The sequence below is a fragment of the Formica exsecta genome, unplaced genomic scaffold, assembly GCF_003651465.1.
Source record: "Formica exsecta isolate Colony F162 unplaced genomic scaffold, ASM365146v1 scaffold125, whole genome shotgun sequence".
Taxonomy (NCBI): Eukaryota; Metazoa; Arthropoda; class Insecta; order Hymenoptera; family Formicidae; genus Formica; species Formica exsecta.
The window spans coordinates 700327-706326 of record NW_021848584.1 but is presented as its reverse complement, the minus strand read 5'-3'; positions in this window follow the sequence as shown (position 1 = coordinate 706326).

Here is a 6000-nt window from a genome sequence, read left to right as displayed (position 1 = left end):
ACTTGCACAAGTATAAATATAAGCATATTGTATAAATATTTAATACAATCAAATTCAAAATAATCTAATTATTTGCTCAAATAATTCTTATATTATTTATATGCTTATTGTTAATTTTATATTTATATTTTACATATTGTGATATATATCCAGGATATCAAAAAAAAAGAGTTCAGAGCAGATAGTACTCACGAAATGGAGGAAAAAGGTTTTAATAAATATGAGTCGAAAAATTAATATTGTCGAGGATTATGAACAATTTTTTATTTTGGTTATGCACATATAGCATATGTATGTACACATAATTAAAAATGAAAGAGAAAGAGATAAAATTTTTTATTTCATAAAAACTTGTTTGCTCGTATTTGTAGAATTAAATACAAATTAAATAAGAGATTAAATAAAAAATTAGAAAAATATAGATTAAAATGAAAAATTGTGAAAAGAGAAATATCAAATATTATAAAATTATTCCAGAGCACTCATTATCAGAGAGAGAAAAAGTCGTGCAATGTTGAATTAAATGACAACTGCTTAGAGATTTTGTGTATATATAATTCTTATACAGATACAGAGTTAGTCGTAGTTTTATGCTGGCGTAGGAGCCAAGCAGGCTCACTTGACACAATTAATATCGATCTAGCATTTCTATTTTTGTTGTTTCCTGCGGGCTAGATTCTCTTCTCGCGCAAGCACAGGAGCAGTGCAACTTCCGGCATTGTTATTTTCCTTTTATATTTGACACGAAGCGCTTCTCTGTGTCTTCGGAGTCTTCGGCATTTTATTGAGAATCCTTCTGTTAAATTGCTTTTGTTAAAGGTCTTTTTAATATACTTTTATAATCTTATCACAATAATATTTTGTTGTTTGATTGTAACGTTCACATTATAAATACAATATAACGATGTTGTACAATATCCATTGGATTAAAACCGTTCGAAGTATTGGATGAAGAAGCGAAGGGTTGCATAACTTCTAAGTTGATATTACGCAGGCCTGTACTTTTCCTCTGATGCTTCTCTTCGAGATTATTTTACTCTCGTATACAATCATAATTCTCTTCGACGCAAGTTGGAACGGGTGTTTTTAACGGATTTATCTCTCTGACGAGAGTTGAAAATTATTGCCCACAAGCATGGTATATAAAATATTAAAACACATTATTTTAATATTGTAATAATGTATATTTTGATTAAACAGGCGCTTATTTTGTTTCAATATTTTATTAACTTTTTTGATATGCAGGAACTGTAATTTTAAAATATTTATTTCATAGCTATATTTATTTTAAAATATTTATTACCTTTTAATATACATTAAAGTAAAGTGTGCATCTTTTTTTCGTGCGTAGATATTGTACTTACGTAATTAAATTTTAAAGCGGATAACGGGCAATATATTTTTTATTCCGCTGTTGTTCAATGCATAGTTTGCTACAGTTTCATTAAACTGGCATTATATCGTAAAACGTAAGACGTAATGAAAAAAATTCTATTAAACAACGTGCGGTAGGCGTAAATGGGTAACCGTGTATATGCCTCATAATTAACCGCGTTTTTGAAAGAGCATTAATGAACCCCAAACTAATTTGTGCTTCTTCACAATTTCTATAAATATCTCAAATATCTTGTATACAGTATTCAGGTTGTTATAACCCCATATTGTTATAAATAATAATAGACTTTTTTTGTAAATAATTAGGGATGTATTTCATATATTATTTAGAGAAGAATGATATGAGAAAATTGATGGTTGTGGTCTAAAATACATGTCATTAAGATTAATTGGGAATATATATATATATATATAAAGAATTGGTGGAGTCTTATTTCAGCATCATCATCTGAGCGAAATCGACGCAAGAATAGTTGATTATATATAATTTTGTACATCTGACAAATATTATATTTGTTTAGCGTTTTCAGATGCCACAATATTAAAACTGGAATTTATTTTTTTCCGCATTACGCGTAGATAATGATGAATAAGATAATTAAACAAAAGCAATATCTTTAATTTGGACGTGTTTTCTTTCACCAAAATTAAATATAAATTGAACTTACGACAAAGTATTTTTGACGATTTCCAGATTCTTTACAAAACAATAATAACGATTAATATTTTTTCAATATTTCTTATATATTACAAAAATAATAATTATTATATTAAATAATAATATATTTGCATTTTTTTTTACAATTGATACTTTCGTGAAAATACATTTAACATGATATATGTGAAAATTTAAACAACTTTCAGTATACAAGATTTAGAAAATTGCTATTTACTTATGAATTATTCTCATAATAATGAAAATTTATGTTTAAGAATGAGTATAATCTAAGAATGACAAAAAGTATGTGAAATTTATAGAATTGATAGAACAAGCTTAATACATATATTTAATAATAAAAGCTACTTTATTGATGTTCTTGTGAACATGCTCTAGAATGTATTTGCTTTCTTTGTTTTGTGGTTGCAATGTAATCTGTGAAGTCTATTACTAATGTATCAACTAATTTAGCGATCAAGGTATACGGCTAAATAAAAAATAAAGGAATGTGGATGGATCAAGAATTTATTCGGTTAAGGAACGATCCATAGACATCTACCTAACTTTTTTCTATTACATGAAAAAGAGTAGTTTACTATTAAACTTTTGTATTATTGTCCATTAATTTTAGAAATTTTACATAAAATTAGAATTGAATATGGCAAACAGTAATCATATTAAAATATATTTTTAATATAATCTCTAAATTTTATATCTTATATAATATTTGTTTGCTATTTTTCTATAGTTTCTTTTAAATGTAGAATATTTTATTAAAATTTTATATTAAAACTTAATATATATTAAAGACATTTGTAAAATTTTATACAAGTATCAAAAAATATATAAGTTTCCATATTACGCATATTGACTTCTAATTGATTGAGGACACATAATCTAATATTTTGATATAATTCCAGATTTGCAATCTTAAATATTTAAATAGAATGTTTTGTCAATCCTTTACACACACATACACACACACTTTTAAAAGCTATGTAATCAAACATAAATTAGTTACATTTACCTATATTATATTTTCACATTATACGACATATTACTTAAAAGCAATATGCATGATGTCATCAGGATATTTCATAAAAGGCGGACGATATTCTGTAAGAGCTTTTTGACTGATAGGTGAAATATCTAAAAGCCATGAGAACAAAGAAACTGGCATTATCACAATAATCAGCTTAATAAATCATTAAAAGCACCTTATATAAATGCACCGCACTGTAAAACTATTTTGATCTTTTCTTCTCGTCATTTTTTATTTTTTTGCTTGCTTGCTCAAAATATAGATGTTTTTTTATTATATTTGAGACATAGGTAATTTTATTATTTTATTACACATATTAAATGTATGAAAAAGATATAGCATTATAAGTTTAAAAAATTTTTTAAAAACACGCGTTTATGATAATAAATCTCGACAGTGATTATATATATAATAATTATTTCTTTGTTAAGTATTAATATCATAAAATGAAAAATTGTTTACTAAGTATATTTTTATTTAAAAGCAAACACATTTTATTTTAAATTAGATTAAAATAAAATTTGCGTGAATATATTAAAATAATTTAGATTTTTATTGAATATTATTTTGGTATTTTTTTTTATTGCCGTTTAATTACATTTATTATTTTTATAAAATACATATATAGTTAATGCAGTATTTCATCTGCCAACGTGGTCGATCCAATAAATAGGTCCGCACTTATACCTTATTGCGCATCAGGTGCTAATCTGTTACACAGACGTGATTAATGCTTTCATCAATTATTTAATTTCTTTGTAGAAGACTCTGACAACAAACTGAATTTCGACCCCACATCAACTTGAATTTTCGAACTAGTTCATAATATTATGTAATTTAATGTCAATATGTTTTTGCTTTGCCTATCTCGTTTTTTCAATTAACAATAAGCTTATTTCTGCAATACTAAGTTAGCACGAATGAATTTAATAATAAAACAAATGCTGATTGTCGATGGATATGAAAAATTGTAATGCAGCAATGAGGTTTTGCTTAAATACAATGATAATAATAGTTATTAGACTAGAGAGAGAGAGAGAGAGAGAGAGAGAGAGAGAGAGAGGAGAGATCAGATTTTATTTTTACGATTGTTCACACATTTACTTAACATTTGTAAAATTTTAGGGTAATATTAATAAGAGAGAGAGTGTGTGTGTATTATTAAACAAAAAGTTTTTATTACAACTATTTGCTTTAATTCACATTTATATGTTTAATGTAAAATATAAGTTGTTCATATACAAGGTAAAACGTTATATGAAGCATTTTAATAAAAAAAGAGCTAAATATAATATTAATGAAAAATATTAGAATTATACTGGATTAAATTAAATGAGAATTTACATTTAACTGTTTTAATTAATTTCATATATATATGCATTGTTTAGGAAAATAATTATTACATTAAACGATAAGGATGCAAATTTTTGAGACAATAATTTCCTTTTTTTGCATCAAATTTTTACCATCATTTAATATTCTCTCTGTGTAGGTACAATAGATATATAAAAATAATTTTTTTGCTTTGCCATTTAATTTTTAAGAAAAAAACTGTAACATCTAAAAAGTATGTTCGTGCATTTAATCGGTTTTTCTTTTAAATTCTTTCTTTCCCACTTTTTTTCTTAATAACTTTAACATAAGATAAGGTAGAAACTTTGTAATCGATAAAATTATTTAGTTTGAGAATTTGCGGTACTATTTTATTGAGTATACTCTTCAGCTGGCCTATTTGTAATCAACATACTTCTAGAGGTGAAGTATGCTTAACACATATTCGCTCAAGTCACTTCTGTATGCTCGCTAGTCACTAAAATTGCTACACAGGAGGAGGAGTTATATGTTTGTAAATCAATACAAAGGTATTGTCACTCTGTTCTTGAGCGGAAGAGATAGACGTGTACATAGTTACCCTGCTGCTTTATCGACTGTTCAACATTTCAGCATCCGCTGGAGCTTTCGCATTTAAGCTCTTGCCTGCTTATATTGCCATGGATACTTCTGCCGATTCCTAGATTGCGCCGCATTCGCATTTGAAAGCTTACATTTCAATAGTAGGATGTGTTACATTGATAGATTTAATATTTAAAATTTTTTATAATTAAAAAATATGTTCTATAAAATCATATAGATCTAAATTTAATAAAAAGGACTTTTTCTAAAAGAGATATATATATATGGAAATTATAATAGAGAGATTATATAAAAATTGAATAATTTTTCTTATTAGAAATTCTTCTATCTGCAACTCATGTATAATTAAAATTATATCATTAGAATTTGTAACGTATTTCACAAAATTTATGAAATTTAATTGATCTGTATTCAGAATACAGTATCGCACAAAACGCATACCTTCACAAAACAGTTAACGGAAAGGTACAATCTCATGGGACAGCTTTGGTTAAATTTTTCTTGGCACTTTAAGTAAATCTTTCAAGATTTATCTTGTTATTTATGGGACGTCTTATTTCTTTTAGTATTCTTCAGACTCAAGGAATCTGTCAAAAAATGGATTGTTCCATTTAATCTTGTGTAGGTACTTGGGAGATCGTGAGAAATTTAAGACGAATTTCAAAACTATTTATAGTGATGGAAAGCCACAAGTCTAGGTTTTGTACATTATACAGTTGAATATTTACATAGTTTCTAATATAAAGAAATAAAAATATCTTATACTGTGATATGATTACAAATTTATGATTAAATAATTAACTTTTGTTTGATAATATCTAATTTTTTTATATTTATGTAATATATACAATATATTGCTATTCATCTCGGAATTTTCTCTACAAATTTCACATTTCCCTCTTAAATATTATATTTATTCTATAATATTACTAACTATTTAAATTATAAGCTTTGACATTAAAATGATGTTCTCATGCCCTTAAATTACTGC